This window comes from Nomascus leucogenys, chromosome 6 (assembly GCF_006542625.1).
Source record: "Nomascus leucogenys isolate Asia chromosome 6, Asia_NLE_v1, whole genome shotgun sequence".
NCBI lineage: Eukaryota > Metazoa > Chordata > Mammalia > Primates > Hylobatidae > Nomascus > Nomascus leucogenys.
The window spans coordinates 47,296,693-47,318,823 of record NC_044386.1 but is presented as its reverse complement, the minus strand read 5'-3'; the positions used below and the strand labels follow the sequence as shown (position 1 = coordinate 47,318,823).

Sequence of the window (22,131 nt, the reverse complement as noted above, 5' to 3'; positions counted from 1 at the left end):
TATTTTACATTTGCATTTCTCTAATTACTAAGGGTGTTTTTTCCGTGTGCTTATTGGCCATTTGTATATCTTCTTTGGAGCAAAATATATATTCAAATTCTTTGCCCAGTTTTTAGTTTGGTTATTTTTTCTTTTTATTGTTGAATTGTACGATATTTTTATATATTCTAGTTACAAGTCCCTTATGACATATGTGATTTAAAATATTTTCTCTCAATCTGTGAGTTATCTTTTCACTTTCTTGACTGTGTCCTTCAAAACACAAAAATTTTAAATTTTGATGGAGTGTAAATTATCAACTTTTTCTTTTTTTGCTCATGTTTTTGGTATCATATCTAACCACTGCCAAATCCAAAGTCATGAAGAACTATTTATATGTTTTCTTCTAAGAGTTTTATTTAGTTTTCAGATTTGTTTTGAGTTAATTTTTGCATATGGTATGCAAACAGGGGTTTAGTTTCATTCTTTTGTATGTGGATATCTAGTTGTCTAGCATCGTTTGTTGAAAAGATTTTTCTGTTCTCCATTGAATTTGTTTAACAACTTTGTTAAAAATTCAGAATACTTTTAACCTACACATTTTTCTTAAAAGATATTTGTTGGTGAATTTCCATCTTTTTCCCCCTGAATAATACAATCGTTCTCTTCAGTATAAATTTTACATATAAGCATTCATGCCCATACATTTTTCAGAACACCTGTTCTTAACTGGAGGTGGAATTATTACCATGTGTGGTGGGGCCTCTGACCAGCGGGAGGTCACAGTACTTTTTCCTACCACTCTAGATGAACTGATTCTGTGGTGAGTCACACTGATGGGGAGAGTAGGAGTAGCTAATAGAACCTGACTGCCTGGCTGAAACCTGTCTTTCTTATCATACACCTGAGGTCTTTACTGAACAAAGAGTAAGTTATTGTAGTAAATAAATAATCTCTGGGGAAATAGTTCGAGATTCTAGGAATATCCCATTTTTCATCAGTGTTCTACAAACTAGCTTTAGCATCCATTGATAATTCTCGCTTGAACTGATAATTACCATCCAGGTTGCAAAATGATGATTTTTGTAATTCTGTCAGTCTTTTTACATTTATTAATTGACATTCTTCTATAAAGAAGATTTTATCATCTCTAATTCTCTTTTTAAAATTTATTGTAGCATCAGTAGGGACTCCAGATTCATCTCGTATTCAATGTTCTCATCCATTTCCATCATTTCTCACTTTGATACTTAGTTGTCTCAAGTTTGCTGTTTTTTTACCCAACAATCTATCTTGGAGATTACTTCAGTAGTTTATAGAGATCTTTCTCATTGTCTTTATTGCTACATAATACCCCTTTCTGTGGATGTAACAAAGTTTAATCCTGCTGATATCTTGTGAATTGGTGTCTAATAATTTACTATAACAGTGAATAGCACTGTAGATGTATTTTTCTATGAGGTGTGTCATCAGAGTAAATACCTAGGGATTTCTGATTTCTGGGTTAGTGTATGAATAGGCTTGTTAGGTTTAGCAATTATTCTCCAGAGGGATTACATCATTCTGGATTGCCATTCGTAACATATGAGTATGCTTGTTTTTCCAGAGTCTCATCAACAATGTATATTGTCAGACTTCTATATTTTTGCCACTCAGTTGACATATTTCAATGTAATTTTAATTTGCATTTATTTTATTGTGAATGAAATCAATAATCTTTTCATATGTTTAAAGATTATTTTTATATTTGTCTTATTCCAAACCACCTGTGTATATAGTTTTGTTCATTTTTCTACTGGGTTTTTTCCTTCAAACTTTAAAAATATTTTTATATTGGCTATTAGCCTTTTTTGTTGTTGTTCTGGAACATAGACACTTTATTTTTTACTTTTTTATTGTGGTAAAATATATATAACAAAACTCTTTTAACCATTTTTTAATTTTTAAGCTTTTCATTGAAATATAGCAATATAGAAAATATATAAACAGTACAACTTATAAGTACACTGCTCAATCAGATTTCATAAACTGAGTACACTCTTGTACCCAGTATCTGGGTCAAGAGCAGAATATTCCAACATTCCAGAAAAGAAAAGAAACATGTTAAAAAGAAAAGATTTCTATTAAAAATAAAAAAACTAGACATAGTAATTCAAATGGGGGTAAGAGACATAATCCCTTTATCCCTTTATACACATGTAACATATTTATATATAATTCCATATATATGCACATATGCACTCTATAATGTACAATTTCCAAAAATGGGTTCACATAAGATTTTGTAAGTGGTATTTATTTTTTAAAAAGTTATGTGGTAATAATTTGGAGTCAAATGATTAAGACTAGTCAAACAGGTTTATCATTTAAGAAGATTTTCACAAATTCAGACTTCAGGGCCTATTGCCTGACCATCTCAAGTCAGGAAAGGAATGAGGAGAAGCCTTCTTACCCATTTTAGATATATTTTTAAAATTATGATAAAATATACATAACAAAATTTACCATTTTAACCATGTTTATGGGAACAATTCAGTGGCATTAACATTCAGAATATTGAGCAACCATCATTACCATTCATTTTCAGAATTTGTTCATCCCAAGCAGTAGCTATGTACCCGTTAATCAATAGCCACCCCCCACCCTTCCTTCTCCCCACCTGTCTCTGGTAAACACTGTTCTCCTTTCTATCTCTATGAGCTTGCCTATGCTTTTACCTCATATAAGTGGTATCATAATTGACATTTTGTGTCTGGCTTATGTCACTTAGCATAGGTTTTCAAGGTTTATCCTGTTGTAGCATTTATCAGAATTTCATTCCTTTTTAAGGCTAAATAATATTCCATTGTATGTATTGTACCACATTTGTTTATCCATTCATGCTAGATATTTGACTTGTTTCCACCTTTTGCTATTTGAATAATGCTGCTATGAACTTTGGCGCATAAGTGTCTGCATTTTATACATTTGCGCAAATCCATCCTCATGTATTTTTGTTCTATAAATAAACTTTTGGAGGCATTTCACAATTTAGAGGTCAAATAGAAATTAATAATATACATTTTTAAATAGTTTAATGTTTTATCATCAACATTCATATTTGTTCAGGCTGAAGATTCCGGGATGAAATAATGGGCAAAAAACAGAAATATAATTAACACTACATAGGCATATCATAAGTATATCACAATATTTTGCTAATTATTGGATTAGAAAAATATGAAACAGAGAAGTACATAAATTACTTTGTGTTTCATCTTTCTGAATGTACTTTTACATTAAATACACAGCAAGTGTGTATACTTATTTAAAGATTATCCTTTTTTTTTTTATCAACCAAAACATGCATATCCTTAGTTAATCAGAATTCATTTCAAAAGACAAAACTTCTTAAAGATACGCATGGCATGTAGGGCTTTAGACCCATACTCTTACTGGATTGGCTGCTTGATGATTGTTCTCCTTCTTTTGTAATTTCAATCTCAGTTTTGGCTTTGATTTTTCTCTCAATCTTTTTGGAGACCTTCTGCATACTGCAAGTATTGTTTATGTTTCCTCTTTACCAAATGTCTCCAAAAACTTTTGACAGTAAGCAAGAACTGTATCAACATGTGTTTTGTATTTTACAGCCAATTCTACTGCCCTTTCTCAGTTGTAGAGATTAATATTGATCTGGATTGCTTGATAAATGAGGCCAGCCTGAATAAGTGCTATTTCAGCCTCCTGTATGTTTCCACTAAACCTTAGTATGTGGGCCATTTTTGACTCTTTAAATGAAAGACTTTTATAGAATTGAAGTACCGGACCTTATCGATTTCACCAATTGCTGCATAGCCTATTTCTGTAATAGTAATATTTTGATTAGCAACTGCCATAGCAGCTAGACAAGCTCACATGGTTTGCTCCTCAACAAAGCGGCAAAGTCTTACATCATCTTCCCATTTCGAACTGCCTACATATTCAGGGAGAATAACAGGATATGGTGATACACTGATGTGAACCAGAGGGCCATTAACTCTTGTTGTAGTTACCTGATTTCCAACGAAACTCACAATATGGGGATTTTTACTGAATTCACTTGTATCCCTTTCACGTAATGTTTTAGGGAAAATGTCACTGTCCGCATAAACCATATTGGAGTAATACCACACTGTAAATTGAGTATCTTGAAGTCTGCAAAGGATAGTGCATGTATCACTCCATGCCAAAGTATGCACCATTGTTCCAAGTTTGATAATTTTTTCTTCCTTCTCAAATTGTTTCACAGAAGTGGTAAACGTATCTCTATTTTTATCAATGAAAGTGACTTTTCTATCATTGGTAAGTCCTTTTTGATCCAGAGCAATTTTCAAGATTTCATTCTTACAAGGAAGAAACTTTCCATCATCTAATGGTTTTCCAGTTGATGCCCCAATTTTTTCATCAACTTTGTCTCATTGCTATGGTATCATTACTCAGAGGCACAGTCCGTGCATTCAGAATATCTGTTCTCACTCTAGGAAATTTTGGAGATGAAATAAAGTGCCCTTCATACGAATATAAATCGATACTGCTAACATCTATGAGAAGAAAATGTCTTTCTGCCTGCAGGATTAAACTAACAGTTCCTTCTTTGAGATCAGATGTAATTGGTGTATTCCAGTTCTTTGTGGAGACCACATAACATTGAAGAGACATTGAAACAACTAAGTGTGCAGAGTTCAAAGATGCTTTAATGGCCGTGATGGAATTCCATTAAGTTCACTGCATCATTAAGAACATTATGAACGTGTTTGGTCCTTCTTTTAGTTAATGTTACTTGAAAGTTTTTCCACTCTCAATGCTGTTCCACCGCAGTGCAAAAACAACATGCCCAATTCCACACACTCCAGCAGTCTGAGTGCCATCAGTTGACCATGCAATATTAAATATGCTGCCAGTGTTTTTCTAAAGCATATGATCACCCAGTTTTATTACATAAAAGTAAAGTATGAAATAATCCAATAGCAAATAATTCTCCATCTGGAGCCCAGGTAACTAAAGTAATTGGATGCTCATGAGGTTGTGAATTGTACAGTGGGTGACTGTGAACTATCCCATACCTTATATTTACAGTCTTCACCAGCAGATAAAATAAGATTATTGACTGAGTTCCAATCTATTTTTAAAATGATGCCATCATAAGCTTTCTGTAAAACTTTAGCATTTGATTGAAGAGGTTTCTTTTCGTGAGATGGATTCTCAGTCTGTCCCCCAGGCAGGAGTGTAGTGGCGCAATCTCGGCTCACTGCAACCTCCGCCTCCCAGGTTCAAGCAATTCTCCTGCCTCAGCCTCCCAAGTAGCTGGGATTACAGGCGCCTGCCACCACCCCCGGCTATTTTTTTTGTATTTTTAGTAGAGACGGGTTTCACCATGTTGGCTAGACTAGTTTTGAACTCCTGACCTCAGGTGATCCACCCACCTCAGCCTCCCAAAGTGCTGGTATTATAGGCGTGAGCCACTGTGCCAGCCACTGAAGAGGTTTAATGATTAGCTGCTTGCCTGCTGTATAAAGAACCTTTTCTGAATCAGGACCCCACCCTACTGAATACAGCGGTATTCCTCAGAAGGCACTCCTCCTTTTTCTGTACTTGATAAGTATATTTTCTGGGAATATTCTCTGGGAGTAGTCAGGAGCTGACCTGGGCTTGCTGAGCTAAAGTTGATCTAAACATCCAAGTCTTTGACCAAATTTTTATTGTCCACCTTCTCCAATTGTAACTAATGCTGTTGCTTCATCATTCTGTCTTCCTGCAAGTATTCTCCAGAGTGAGCTGCTACACTTTTTTCCACTCTTTCTAACTTGGAAATCAAATTAAATTTATCATCAGAACTTATGAGGACAAAGCTTTCTGCTTGAGTTTGTCTCTTATACCCAACCTCTTTGGAAACCGGTGAAGATCTATAGGGTAAATATCATCAGGAAGCTTTACTATTTGAGTTGTTCCACTCGCGAACAAGTTTCTCTTCACTATCTGGTGATCGTCACTATATGAATATAGCCCTTCAGCAGTAGTCCAGCCTACACAGCTTACTAATTCTTGATGCTTTGGTTCTCTTAAAAGAGATATCTTCAGTCTCATGACACCACTTCCAGCAAAAATTTAAAATGCCACTTGATTGTATTTACTCAAGTTCTAGGAAAGCAGTGGCAATTGCTTTCATATAGCTGGTACCAGTTACCAAGAAGCCTCTCAATCTCCTGGTCACCGCAGTGACTTCTTGACTATTAGTCTTTTAACTATGATATATGTTGCAAACATTTTCTTCCAGATTTTTATACTCTTTTATTGTGATTTTCTTTTTTGCCTTATAGAAAATTCATTTTTATAGAGCCACATTTATCCATCTTTTATTGCATCTGTATTTTAGACATAGAAAGGTTTTCCCCACACTCAGGTTATAAAGGAATGGATCCATCTTTTTTTCTAATATTTTTATAACTTCATGTATTTCATTTGAATTCTTGATGCATTTGGAGTTTATTCTGGCATATGGTATAAGGAATGGATGCAATTTCATCATTTTCCAAACGATTATAGAGTGTCTTGACACTAATTATTTAAAAAGTGTATTTTTTTATCTAGTGGATTGAGTTGACATTTATATAATATATAAACTTCTATTTGTATTTGGGTTTTTTTTCCTGGACTTCCTAATTTTTTTCTCACTGCTTAGTCTCTCTATTCAATGTACTATATCACAGTCTTTCAAATATAGAGACTTTGGTACATATTTCAGTATCTGGTAACACTAGCTGCTGATCAGATAGCTGTGGTTCTATGATGGATCTATGATTTTTCATTTTCTAACTTCATTCCGTATGTTTCTGTTATACAGACTTTATATCTCACTTGCTGACTTTGAAAATTTTTGTTGGTATTTTACAGAGATTACAATGAACACATGGATTGAATGATAAATTACATGTTTATGGTGTTGAAGTGTTTTATCCAAGAAGAAAGGATGACATTCCATTTGTTAAAACCTATCTTAAGTTTTTAATATTTAACTCTTTATGTGCTTAAATTTGTTTCATAAGTTGTTTCCTTCCTGGGTTGTAAAGGCCGTGCTTTAATCATGTATTTATTTAGTTAGTTATTTTGCTTTCACTTGTCACTTAGAACAATGTCTTCAATATAGTTGTTAATTTGATTTTATAAGTATCCAGTGACAGAAATAGTACTCAGTGATGTGGTTACTATCCAGCTAAAAGGATACAGAAAAATATTAGGTTGGTTGTAATGGCAAAAATCCACAATTACTTTGCACCAACCTAATACATTTAGAAATCCAGTTGACTCTTAAATTTTCTTATTATTGTTATTATCTTTTAAGATGGAGTCTGACTCTGTTGCCCAGGCTGGAGTACAGTGGCAGTGGTGTGATCTCAACCCACTGCAACTTCTGCCATCCATGTTCAAATAATTCTCCTGGCTCAGCTTCCTGATAGAAGGGACTACAGATGTGCACCACTACAGGTGTGCGCCACCACACCCTGCCAATTTATTTTTTATTTTTAGTAGAGATCTTGTTTCACCATGTTGTTTGGGCTGGTCTCAACCTCCTGACCTTAAGTGATCCACCCACAGCCTCCCAAAGTGTTGGGATTACAGGCATAAGCCACCATGCCCAGCCTAAATTTTCTTATACTTAACTCAGAATGTGTTCTAGAACTTTGAAACTGATTTTGCAAAAATAGAAATGTAAATTCCGCAGTTAACAAATAACCTGAGTGTAGCATTATTTGTAAAGCTTTCTGTGACATGCTTCCCTGCCTACCTATATATTTTTTAATTTATGGTTTTTATTGGCTGTATATTAGATGCATATATTTATGGGGTACATGACATTTTGATACAGACATATGATGCGTCATAATTGCATCAGGGTAAATGGGGTGTCCATCACCTCAATAATTTATCCTTTCTTTGTGTTACAAACAATCCAATTATACTCTTTTACTTATTTTTAAATGTACAATAATTTAGTGTTGACTGTAGTCACTTTGTTGTGCTATCAAACACTAGATGTTATTTATTCTAAGTTTATTTCTGGACCCATTAACCATCCCTGCATCCCCTTTCCTACCCCCAACTACCTTTCCTAGCTTCTGGTAACCACCGTCTACTCTCTATCTCCATGAGTTCAATTGTTTGAATTTTTAGCTCTCACAAATAAGAGAGAATATGTGAAGTTTGTTTTTGGCTTATTTCACTTAACATAGTGACTTTCAGTTCTATTCGTCTTGTTGCAAATGACAGGATCTCATTCTTTTTTAAGGCTGAATAGTGCTCCCACTTTTCTTCATCCGTTCGTCTGATGATAGACACTTAGGTTGCTTCCAAATCTTGGCTATTGTGAATAGTGCTGCAATAAACATGGGAGTGCAGATATCTCTTAAGTATACTGGTTTCCTTTCTTTGGGCATATACCTAGCAGTGAGGTTGCTGGAGTATATCATAGCTCTATTTTTAGCTTTGAGGAACCTCCAAACTGTTCTCCATAGTGGTTGCACTAATTTATGCCTACCTATCATTTGACGGTTCCTTTTCTGCATCTCCATGTACCACATAGATGGTTCTATATTAGTATCCATCCCATTCTAGTGCTCTTGTCAATCTCTCCCTCTTAGGCTATAAGCTCATTGGAGGTATTGACTGTGACTGATTTGTCTGTGCATCCTCCTATCATAATACCTATCTTAAGGCTGCCCTCTGTTAAATTGCCACAGGATGATTTCATGCTAACAGAATTTTGTGAATAGAATTAAATGTTGTGAATCTAGAAATTTATACTGTAAAAACATGCTGATATACCATTGCAGAATCAAGAAGATAGGATCATTAAGCTGGATTGTTCAGCATCTACTTGCCGTTTATAATTTAAATATGGGAATGTGACCCAAATTTGAAAGATTTTCTTCACTCCTTAAGAACTTCCCACTTTCTCTACTGGTTTTATAATGTACCATGTTGACTATTTTCAACTATAAAGGCATATCACAGTATCAATTATTTACATTAAACCTGTATTTTCTGTCTATACCCTGCCAGGTAAATGAGAGCCCAAATGACATTTTCACCAACATATGTATTTTTTTGTTTTCTCTTGCTGACCCTTAATGAAGGCCAGGCATAAATGGAGTCGACTTTGATGCAGTCAATTTTAATTTTTGCTTAGTGCTCATGAAGTCTGCTGCCCAGTGAGTTGTACCAACTGCATTGTTGTAACATCTGAATCAACTGTGGCCTACACTGATCAGGATGACAAAATTGCTTTATTTATTCTTCTTTTACAATTATAGCCTGCAGATAAATAGGCATTATTACAGGGATCAAGCTTGATCATGCTGCTTATTACATTACCAGATTTTCTCTGTGACTACAATGGCAAATTGATTAGATAAAACTTATTAACATGCAATGCCAAATAATTGATTTATTATACTAAAATACCTCTCATGCCTAAATCAGTTACAATAACTCATTTTTAGTATGGAAAAATCATGCTTATGAATTTTGGGGTTTCCCTGAACACTAAATTAGCTACTTAGGAGTTTGTCCTTGCCAACTCAATTATCATATCATATCATTAGTCTTGTCTTCTTTTCTGTCATTTCTCTAGTAAAGTTATATCAGACTAATAATTCAAGTATACTATGGTGAGTGCTTACCTTGAAAAAATATATTTCTTGAGATTCTATTTTGCATTTAAATGTTCTTTTTATATGCGCTGCTACAAAACAAGCAAGTGCTATTGTTGTACTGATAACGGAAATTTATTTGGTCCCTCCAGCTGATCAACTGAGGGATTTTAGTTTGTAGCCATGTCTAGACAAAATGCAAATGTGAGTATTTGATGCTTTTTCTTACCATCAGTATGCATTTGGAAAGCGTTAAGCATTACTTCTGTGGGTTGTTTCATAGAATTAATTATCAAGATTTCAAAGACATCTTTGCATAGATGGTGTTTTATTTTTTTGGAATAAATTTATCCCTACATTTGTTTTCTAGAAAGACATTGGTAGAGTCATTCTAATAACAGGATGGGATGGAATTAAGGTAACACTAATAGGGAATGAAAGGTCATGAAACTAAAATATATGTTTTGCTTCCAATGAGTACATTTATTATTGACAGCTGGAAATTTTAGGACACCTGATGATGAAAGAAGAAAACTACTCAAAATGACTGCAAGAGAGTTGTGGGTACTCTCTTCACATCTACTGGATACCTTCCATTAGCTTCTGTGCTTCTCTTTATGATTTCTCTGATTACAAGAGCATATAAGTCCCAACTGAGTACAAGTAAAAAAATGTCAAGAAATTAACATCCTAGGAGCAACCCTTAACTAACAACTAGAAAGAATTGGTAGATACGTTCCCTTGTCCTTAGGTTGAACAACTGAGAGGTGTGTTCCATACCATTTTCTAGAGGAGGTGAGTCCCAGTTCCCCATGAAACTAACTTTTCTGTGTTGGTCTCTTCCTTTCCCTTTCTTACTTTGCCACACCTCTGCCAGTGTTTTCTACCAAATGGACTAATTTTGCTTAAAGTCTAGTTCAGAGTCTGATTCTTGGTGGACCTCACCTAAGACAGTGAGTCTATGCTCCCTCAGAATTTAGGTGGCTGGAAGAAAAATGGTACTCTATTTAGTAAATTTTAGTTGTACAAACAAAAGAAACACCTTTTGCTCTTGCAAGCTTGCCTCCTTTTTTTCCCTGGACCAGAGATATTTTTTTGCTAATTGGATCACTCCCCAATTTCCCTTCATACTGGATCTCTCTCTGTTGAAGTTGGGTTGGGGCACAAAGACCAACTTAAAGGCCTCTGAGGAAGTATACAGACCCTGTGTCCAAATCCAAACCTTGGAATCTTACCTCCCTTGTCAGCACAATGGTACAGCAAGCCCTTTTAGGCATGCTTAAGTAAGAGAGAGCAAAGGAAACAAGACAGTGGAGAAAAGAGGGTGAGTTTCTCAACATGGTGCAAGAGAAAGTAGAAGGAGAGCCCTCATTCTATAAAACCTTTTCGTGAACAGTGAGCTTGCTCATTGTATGCAGCCTGACAATGGCTCTAGAATGCCTTGGAGGCAGAAAGAATCAAGGAGAAAAGAAGGAAAAGGGAGAGGATTGAAAACCAGAAAGAGACTTTCTTTCCCCTTCATTCTTAGCATGGGTATGTCAGTTAAATCAGGGTCATGGATGTTTGTAAATTTAAAAAATGCACCTCAGAATTTGGGCAGCTGTATCAATCATATACCAAGAACTTAAATTATTAATTCATGCCAAGATGGGGACTGACTCAAGATGACTTCATATATCTCTTAAGAATCTCCATCCTCGGCCGGGTGTGGTGGCTCACACCTGTAATCCCAGCAGTTTGGGAGGCCTAGGCAGGTGGATCACATGAGGTCAGGAATTCGAAACCAGCCTGGCCAGCATGGTGAAACCCCACCTTTACTAAAAATACAAAATTAGCCAGGCGTGGTGGCGGGCACCTGTAATCCCAGCTACTTGGGAGGCTAAGGCAGGAGAATCGCTTGAACTTGAGAGGTGGAGGTTGCAGTGAGCCGAGATTGCACCATTGCACTGCACTCCAGCCTGGACAACAAGAGTGAAACTCAGTGTCAAAAAAAAAAAAAAATCTCCATCCTCTGTGTGATTCTCCTAACATGGCAGAGGTCATAGTTTCCTATAGAGGATGATCCCAGCACCACGTTCTAAACTGACATGATTCTTCTCTCCTAGCCCTAAACTCTCTCAACTCCATTTTTCTTCTTCTTTTCACAAAACTCAACCTTCCGGAAAGCAAAATGACACTGGTCCTAAACATGTGGTGCTTTTTTACATCGTTATGTTGTTGAGTATATAACTTCTACTTCAGGAATGCTTCTTACCTTCCATGTGGAAGTACAGTTTAGTCTAAAGCACTGGTCCTTAGTGTGTTGTCCTTAGACCAGCAGTGTGAGCATCAACAAGGGAGCTTGATAGTCATGCAAAACTTTAACCCCACCCAAGCATACCGCTGTTAGAAACTCTACTGGTAGAACCCAGGAATCACGTTCAATAAGCCCTTCAGGTGATCCTGATCTTTCCTAAATTTTGGGAGCTACTCGTGTAATAATTGACCGCTGCAAATACTGGGAACTGAGGCATGAAAATCTCACTGTGGTTTGGTGTAAGTCTAGACATCCCAGTTATTCTATCCCATCCCCTTTCATTGAGAGACAAAATTGCAATTAGGAATGCTCATTGATCTTGATTCAGGAAGTCGGTGAGAGGGGAAAGAAAGGCTCATTAGTTCCCATTAGGGCTAGGCCTGGAGAATTGTAGTGGGGATAGATGAAGAGAAAACCTGTGGTATTTGTTTTTTTTTCCTTCCAGGATGAGAGAGGATGCCTTCCTATTTCAAAATATCTCCTCCACACTGACTGAAATTTCACCAATTAGAGCTAATAAGAAAACATTCCGGAATATGTTAAGGAGTATGTGGGAAGATGATTAGTCATAAACTTAATGTGAATTAGCTTTCATTCTAACCTGGCTGATATACTTTAAGTAAATGAGAGTTTGATTCTAGGGAAGGGTAATTCCAAAGCAAGACACACACGAAGCTGAATAAGAAGTGTGTGGTGGGGAAGGGGGTGATAGGCAAGAATTTAGGATGTTGGAGTCCTTGGAGAGCTTGGACAGGGCACCAAGTGGGAGGAGAGAAGTACTGAAGGTATATGCCAAAGCCAATACCAACTGTTTCCTTCATTTCAGATCCCTCCTAGGAGTCATCAGCTCTTGGTAAAGGATAGTGGTTATTTGATTTTTTTTTAACATCCTCACTTACTTCTCCCTCACTCATTTTTATTCTCCTAGATTCAGAAGATTGGAGTTTATGGAAGCAAACTAGTATTTTTCCAGCAATAGCATGGAAAATAAACTGCAAAGAAGATTCTGTCTTGAATGAATTCTAGGCACCAGTAAATGCTACAAGAATTACTTGACCTTTTAAAAAATGACCAGTCTTTGTGCTAAGTGTGAAAACAATGCTATGCTTCCATTGAGTTCCACAAATCTTTTTGGTGCAGAAAAATGCTAATGGGATATAGCGCAAAACCTTCAAGGTGGGAGACACAGCTGCCTTAGAGAGTCTGTCGTTGAGAAGGAGGGGAAAGGGCCGTTAGACAAATCCATGTGGAAATACAGGATTTTTGGAGGCACAAAGGACAATAGGAGTTTCATGGATAAAACAGATACTGTTTTTTGACACCCAAGAATTTCTAAGATTTGGCCCACAACAGGTGAAAACAGGAGATGGATTTAAAGAGCTGTCTTATCCCTCTTTGTGTCTAGCTTCTCACCATTCTCCTACCTCAATTTTTCTTTTTCTTTTTTTTTTCTTTTTTTTTCAGATTTGTCAGGTCTGCCACATTTTGTGTCTAGCTTTTGGTGAAATTACTCTCACAAAAGATACTTAACCTATAAAGGTCAAGTGCAGAAAATTGTTCAGTGTCACTAACTTAAGGTCATATGGCTACCTAGTGGCAACAGAGAGATCCATGGCTCCATGATCTTGCCATAACTTCATTTGTTATTTCTGGCTATAAATAGACCTACTGGCTCTGCATAGACGTGGTCGATTTGTTGCTAAAAAGATTACAAAAATAACTGCAACCTCGAAGTTTGAGAACCTGTCTCTAGCTCACTTAAGGTCTTTCCTCACACAGTGGGGGCTGGCAAGTTGACGCCTCAGATTTCCACTGTGCGCCTTAGGATCAGCAGTGAATAAATTTGTATTGAGTCTGCACAGTTTCATTCAATATGCACGTGGAAGCAGTGAAACAAATGCAGTGTAGCTGATTTCCCAAGAGATGCTGCTAACATGAACCAGAAACTCATTCAGAATAATTAAATGGACATATTCCAAATATATATTTACTCACATCAGTCACTTCCCTCCCCAGTTTCCAGTGCTTCTCGTTCCTTTGCACTCAATCTATCAGCAGGAACCACTACCTATAATCTTGCTAAGAGCAGTTAAATAGGAATAACTACAGGTACTGTTTAATTCACTTTCAGGAAACAGGCTTTAACTGAAGAGTTCCCATCACTTTCCATGTGCTTCCCAAAATGTTAGAGGTTTTAATTTGCTCTACTGACCATCATCAGGTAAGAAAGCTTTCATGGAAGAAAATCTTATATGAAGTTCTCAAAATCAGAGAAAGATGAGAGTACTTGAGAAGTAAAATATGTAAATAAATTCACTCTGCAAGGATTTCTAGCTGATGAATATTACTTTTGTTATAGAAAACTTCCTATGTTTAAGATTCATTCACTCCAATGGTATCCTTGGAATTCTGAGCCAATATCTAGATCTCTAAATTAGATATGCAAACCAGACTGTCTTTCTCAGAGGTCTGGACTGCAGTAGGCATTTCAAATGATCTGACTACACAGGAGCTCACTTTCTAGCTTAGATCAGAGAGATAAACACCAGGTACAGTTAGAAAAGTCCTCAGGGGCCCACCTCTCTGTTGGTGGCCTGCCTTTTGAGCCCTAACAAGGGAGCCAGCTACAGGACTTCTGCTATTGTTTACTTCGAGTTGCCAACGTCTTAGTTTCCCTAAGTTCCCAATTCCACTCTCCGATATGCTTTTTCTGCATTATACGATCTCTGCTGCCAGCCCTCACTATTCACCATTTCCTCACTGCACCCTTTTATATCTCGTGTTAGTTTTTGATAATGAACCATGCTAAGGTGACACAGAATATCAGGCCTGAGCCCTTTCTTTGATATCTGGTTCGTATTGGTAAGCCCCTGTAAGAAACATCCCCCAAATCTCAGTGGCTTATCATAACGAGGATTTATTTTTTGCCTCCATCACAGCTCAGTGCAGATTAGGAGGCTGTCTTCCAAGTAAGAATGCAAGATGCTGGGCTCTTTCTTTAGGATGGCTTTGCCATCCTGGAATTCTTCACTTCCAGTTAGTGGGAGAAAGACCAATACTTCACAGGAACTTTTGGGGGCCAGTCCATTCCATTGGCAAGAGCTAGTTCCATGGCCCCAATCTAACTGCAAGTGAGACTGGGAAATACACTCTTTTTGTGCATCTTGGAAGAGGAATGGAGTTGGTGAACACCAACCTACTCTCTGCCATCCTCATTGCTGAATGACTTACTGACTTCCAATGAAGGGAGCAATATTAAGGAATCACTGTACTGGCTAATAGAAAAGAAAGCAAGCACAGTTTGAATTTAATTATTTTCTCTTCCATGATTACTTAACCATATCCCCAAATTTTACTATTTATTAGCATGAACACCTATGCAAAATTCTGGAGATCCAAATTACTTTATCTCTGATTATGACTTTGATATTACTTGGGCAGTTTTAAACAAATAGAAAAAGTTCAAAACATTCTTAACCCAGTTAGCAGAGTCATCTACAGAGAAGCTTCTGGGAATAGTTTATCTCACTTTTGTGGTGTCAATAAAAGATATGCACGGATCATCTGAATTAATAAGTAAGGAGTTATAGATTGATCAAGATGATAGCTAATGCTTTTCCTGTCTTCTAGCATGATGGCCAGCAGCCTAGCACATAATAAGAGCTAAGAAATACAAGCTGATCTCTTTTTCCCTCCTCTGATGAGTAATTTCTCTGGTGAATCTGAGAATGGTCTTTGAAATCCCTTGTTAGGAAGTTGAAGCTTATGTTTGTTAGAGTCAGTCCATTTTGTGTCTTCACTGTTTTCAAACATTTTGTTTTTTTAGACTTGGAAATCCATGGTGAAATTCAGTATCATCTGTGCACTTATGTAAAAACACAGAGAGACACTATAGGCCAAGGATTTCATTCAGCTCTCAACCCCACTGCAAGGTGGCCACAGGGCTCTACAGAGCACTCCTCCATTGAGGAAATGGAGACCCACTGAAGCGAGATTTGTGAGGCTCAGAGGTCACGTGTTATGCCTTCAAAAGATGATTTCTAGGCAGTTAATGACCAAAATGATAGGCTCTTTCCCTATTTTGAGTAGTGGAGACCAGAGATGAGGCCAGTGGCTATGGTATTTGGGCACTAAAAATTGAGGAAAGGGAAAAAGTCCTCTGATGTTAGTGCTAAGATGTCCATCTGGTTTTACCCAGCACGATACTCCAGAAGGCAAAGTCTTGTCCCACAGAAATATCTAAATTTAATGCCTAGATTCCGAGGATCAGTGCTGAAGGGGAAAATAGAAAAATTGTTGTTTTTTTTAATTTAGGAAGAATAGATTTTGCCACACTAATACAGGATGTTACCATACTCATTCCATCTAAGACATGGCTTGTTTTGACAGTCTTTTAGCTTATAGCCCTGGTTCATGCTGATATTTTTTAAAGTAAATGAGTTTCTTAGATTATTAAGGCAATAATTCTTCCCTATACTCCTATTTAGTTCGATTTGATGACTGACTGTTTTTTTAATCTTGGTTGAAGATTCCTGAAAGCGATGTTGCCTCAAGTAATTACACTTAGCTCAAGGAAAACTGTATTGTCGTCACATAAACATCATCAAATATTTAAATCCATGCCATATTTAAAATTTCTTTTATTCCTTTATTTCCTGAGAGAACAGTGTATCTTTTAGACTGTCTTTTAGGCCAGCACACTCCACACCTAATTTTGGATTTTCTGGTTTCATATTTAATTAACATCTTATGTTATAAAAAATTTTAAATATTTGACTTGTTTCAATTGATTTAAGAAAATGTCCTTTCTCCAAGAGAAGGAGAATTCATTATTTCAGTCAACAATTCATGCTGTGAGAGGTAAAGCTTGTCTCTATGATAATGCATTTGAATATCGTTATAGGAAATAGCTGTAAATGTTGCACTGTATGGACATAATAGAAGCATAGCTGCAGTTTTGCAGTTTGCAGTTTTGATATATATTTATGTGTACCTATTGTACAAAGTTGTAGGTCCATAATGAACCAAATATTTGTATCTCTCTGAAGATGCTAGGGGATATTCAGACTTATGTCATTAGCCCTCTGAGACTAGATAATTCCTAAGTCTTGATGCCTCTACTTTTTCCTGATTAGAATGAAGATAACAATCCCTGTGCCCAATATATGGGATGCTGTGAGACCTAGTGAGCTCAATACATGTGAAAATACATGTGTAAAAGTGTCAACAGTCTGACTCCTTTTTAAAATTAGGGAGTTAGAGTAATATTGCCAGGTAAATTACAGGATACCCAGTTAAATCATATTTCAGATAAACAACAAATAACTTACACTTGCTAAATCTGGGAACCTTAAGTTGGGGTTATTGAGAAGAAGTCTCTGTCATTTTCCTGAGGAAAGAGAAATTTCCCATCCCTTCAATTTCATTACCTACACTGGTGACTAATTTTCAGGAGGGCCTTTTGGGAGCTCCTGTAGTCAGTGTTAAGGAAAGCCCCAATCAAAATTTTGAATGTAGCAGCAACGTAACCTGAACTATTCAATAGCCACAACTTTTTAAGAGATTTTGATAACTGATTCGTAGACACTTTGAGACTGAAGTTCAAGAAAAATCATCTAATTTGTTCCATTTAGAGATGAAGACTCAAGCCCAAAGTTGTGAAGTGTTTGCCGTCATAGAGGTAGCTAGAAGAAGGGCCACAGCTCGAACTTCCTTCTCCTGACTCCCAGGCCAATGTTCTTCCCACTCATGCTGGGTCTTGGGGCTAAATCAAGCTGCAACCTGCTTTTGTAAATAAAGTTTAATTTGGAACACAGACACATCCATTTCTTTACATATTGTCTATGGCTACTATAACTGTACAATGGCAAAGTTGAGTGGTTGTCACAGAGACTGCAAGGTTGGCAAAGCGTATATTTATTATCTGGTAGTTTACAAAAGTCCGCCAACCACTGCTAAAGGAGATAGGGTTGATTGCCTTCACCTCATGATTGTAAGTATATAACTGGCTTTGTTCTTCTAATTATCACAGACACAACCATACTAAATGTATATTTTTTTTTCAAAACATAAGCTGCACAAACCATGGATGAACACACAGATTAACTGTAGTAGTCAGTTTCGGAAAAGTGGACTAGAAATTGTCAGAATTTATTTTTTTTCCTCTTTTGATCCGATAATGAGGGCAAACTACAGGATTAGTGAGTAATATTGACAGGTCACTGTGCACAGGGCATTATATCTATTTTAGGCATTCTGAAATAAGTTACGGTGTTTGGATTCTGCCATCAAGATAAATAGTAAGTCATATTTAAAAGTTCATTAGACTTACTTTGTATTATCTAGCACATCTTAAATAATTCTAGGAACACAATGTGATACTCAGTATATATTCACACAAATACAGATGCTTACACATTAAGCTATCCTGAATATCTTCAGAGAGCAGACTAAGAGACAGAAACAGATCTAAGGTTTTGTCTTAGTTTTATTTCTCTCAATATGTCAATGACAAAGGTTATCACTAGAAGGAGTGCGTTCCTCTTCTGTCTGAAAGTGTTTAAGCAGCTCCAAGATGACCTTTGGGAAGTTGTAGAGAAAAGGGCTGGACTACTTGGCTAAATCCCTTTTTGTGCAAAGGTTCTATGATACCAGTCTATGACATTTTGGAAGCCTTGTGTACTGTCTCCTTTGTATCACAGTGACTGGAGTCTTCTTTCAGGCAGCCTATAAGGATAGACATTAATAATATCACAAGTGTGTCTGAATCCTGACCCACTGTCCATGTTTTCCTAACAGGATTGTTTTAGAAGTTTGTTATGTCTGCATAAAATAATCCTGAAAACCACATCCTTAACTAAATTGCTCTCATGTACATATTGAAAATTATTCATGGCTCTATGCTTGGCCAAGTTTGTGTCGAACGTTTTTTATTTTATTTCTTCGAAGCTAAAGATAACTTGTCATGGGCTATGTACTTGGAGAGGTATTTTGATTGCTTAAAAGGAGAAGAAAGAATGTTCAGGTCAGCTCAGAAAAACATAATTTGTTTGAAATCACACAAGTTACACTGTAACGTTAGATAAAGCCTTGAACTCTGGTGAGGTAGGTATACCTGACCTCCAGGGATTCTGCAGCAGTTACTGGATCTGATTTTCTATAGATAGTGAAGAGCCACGTGAGGGGTACTCCTCAATATTCTGTAAGAACCTTTCTCTTTCCTTGGCCACAGAAGCGATGAAGAGAATAAGCAGTAAACGACATTTATGCTATTCCACATGCTTTATACATTACTTCAGTTAATCCACAGAATGAGTTGAGTATTGTTAACCTTCCATTTTACAATGATCCTTAGACAGTTATGTGATAAGCTCAAGGTCATAGAGCTTGAAGCAAAGAAGCTGGTATTCTGATTCAGGTCTGTTGGATTCCGAAGCCCCTACTGGGGCGATTTTACCACAATGTCTCCCACCGGCAATGAAGAATCCAAGTAACACAGACTTTGGCTTTATGATTTAGCCAAAGCTATTTATAGCCTGTTTTTACATCAATTCAAATGTTTTCATTAAGCCCTTGCTGTGTTCGAGGCACTGAGCCAATTGTTACAGAAATTCAGAAATACTTCATCACCCTCAAGGACCCTCGAGGATCTTATAATCTAGTTAGGCATAAAAGATAAGAAGATATGAAAAGATAACTGAAAATGGAAGGCAGCCCATGCCAACAGCTGACTAAGTGGAATATGTAAGTGCTACAGGGGCTTCAAGGCAGGCAAGTTACCACCAGCTGCAAGTAAAAGCAGAAGGAATGGAATTTGAGTCTGCATGCAGTATAAGATGATGTTACAGCCCATCACTCAGATGAGGATTGCAATCTGTACATTACATTTTGTCTACAGACCTGTTTTGTTAGCTTGCATAGGTTTTTTTTAACCCTAAAAAAATTTACATATAAATATGCTTCTGTTTTTTCTCAAATTTTTCAGGATACTTGGACCATGCATGTTCATGTGACAAAAGACAGGGCCCGTGTTTTCCAGTTAGCTGTGGCCTCTGCTCTCCCGGAAGCTGCAGTTTCTCTGCTTCCTTCATCTACATTTCTCACCTGGCCTTGTGGATATTTGGTCAAGATAAGGAAAGTAAAATCCAGAGAGTGAAGTAAAGTTTTTTAAGATCTCAACTCATTACTTACAAGCTGGATTCAACCCAAAGATTTCAAACTATTAATCTAGTTTTCTTTTAATAGACCACACTATCATTCATGGGAGTTGGTTCATACTTTTCGGTAGAAGATATACAATTTATTATTCAACATCTATAGGGCCTGATGTGTTTGGAAAGGCAGTTCTTTTTTAACTTTAGAAAGATAATACTAGTCCTATATAAACTTTTATGAAATAAGTCTAGCAGAGTCTGGTGTAGCATCTGATAATTAATATTTTTATCATGAAATGTATGAATGTTCACCCCAAGTGGCAGATCACCAATTCAGATCAGATTTTTATATCAAATTTCCTTCTTAAAAAAATTTGTAAACTTTTAGGATTTCAGAGTTGCAGATAAATTGTGGATAGCTATAAATATCAATATTCTTGTCTCTGTTGCACAGTATTTTTATCTTTAAATGCAGATAGTAGTTCCTACTTCACTAAATATTTAATACTATATGTAAAAAACAGTGCCTAGAGCATAGTAAAATCTGTAGAAGTAATGGTTATGGTTACTATTTTCTATTATTGGTATTTCTGTGTAAAATATATATTTCACAAATCAGATTATTGATATATTCTTCTGCAACCAACTCATAAATGTTAACTTCAAAGCATGCAGAGGTACCATACACAAAAAAAATGAGACTCCATATGATCAGTACTGAATGGCTCACTCTGATCCAGGGTAGGCAAACAATGGCCCATGGGCTATACGTGGCCTGCTACCTCTTTGTAGGAACAGCAAGATAAGAATGCTTCGTATATTTTGAAATGGTTGAAAAAAACAAAAAGAACACTATTTCATGACATATGAAAATTACATACAATTTAAATATCAGCGTTCATACATAAAGCTTAATTGAAACAGTCATGCCCTGTTTCACGTTGTCTCTGGTTGCTGTAATGGCAGAGTTGAGTAGTTGCAACAGAGACTACATGTTCCTCAAAGCCTAAAGTATTTATAATCTTGTGCTTTTAAAGGAAAATGTTCCTGATCCCTGCCCTGACTTACTGCTGGTCACGACGTCTCTTGATATCTCTGGCTCCTAACTTGGTTGCCCTTTTCCTTCCTTGTCTTGCCTTCCCAGGCAAACTATTTCACTCTGCTTGGTTTCCTAAGATGACCTTAGATTTGCTTCTACTACCATCTGGGACAGCCCTCCTTCTCTGTTGCAGAATTTGATCTTCTCCATTCTTTTATTACTTTTCCCATAGACTTTGTATCTCTTTGTTTTCCTAGTTCTGGGAGTGGAAACCAGGACTCTGATCTATGGCTGACCTAGAATTCATGTGTGGAAGTACAGGGTAGTGAGCAGGGGTGCATTTCCTCTGGGATAACGCAGTTTGTAATTTCAGATGTTATTTCAAGCTTGTCTGAGATGCCAAACGCCCAGCCTAAAATAAGCCTTCTTTTAGAAAAATCTGTATTTTCACACCATAGGGATTTTGCTTCCTAGTGTATCTATAGATAAAATTGGTAATAAACCCAAATCCAGGGCAACTGAATTCTCCATCAGAATGCCCAGCAAAAGGCCTGGTAGGTAGCTGAGGCTGTCCTTTGCACTCTTTTGTTTCTTCAGTGGAGCTAATAGAGCATGAAGAGGGGAAAATTGTGCACATCACCCAAAGAGTTTGGAATACACCATGTTACTGTGATATGAGTCTTGGCTTGCATAGATAACACAAGGCCTTTTTATCCCCCTGTCTTCCAAGCCACTACCTTTTCTTTTTTCATACCTTAATGATTTTAATGGGAAGTTCAGTATAAGGTAGGCAGAGATAAGATGGGAAAGGAATTTGAATTATCTGGGAACTCTTAGAAGAGTTTTGTCCTCATTTGTATTATGTAATATGCACTTTTGAGTCCTCATAATGATCTGAATAAAAGAACATTTTACTACTTGTAGGTATAATTATATAACTGAGTAATGAATTTACTAACCAAACCTTGACCTTGCCAATAATTTAAACTGCCATTGATC

The 22,131-nt window shown here is 36.6% G+C and overlaps 1 protein-coding gene and 1 pseudogene across 2 annotated transcripts in view; one reads left to right on the top strand and one right to left on the bottom strand.

Annotated features, from left to right (window-relative positions):
- The window catches only part of UNC13C (unc-13 homolog C), a 654,851-nt gene that overhangs the window by 67,075 nt on the left and 565,645 nt on the right, over nucleotides 1-22,131 (top strand). The gene's annotated exons all lie outside the window — the stretch shown is intronic.
- LOC115835455 lies at nucleotides 2,910-6,496 on the bottom strand (annotated as a pseudogene).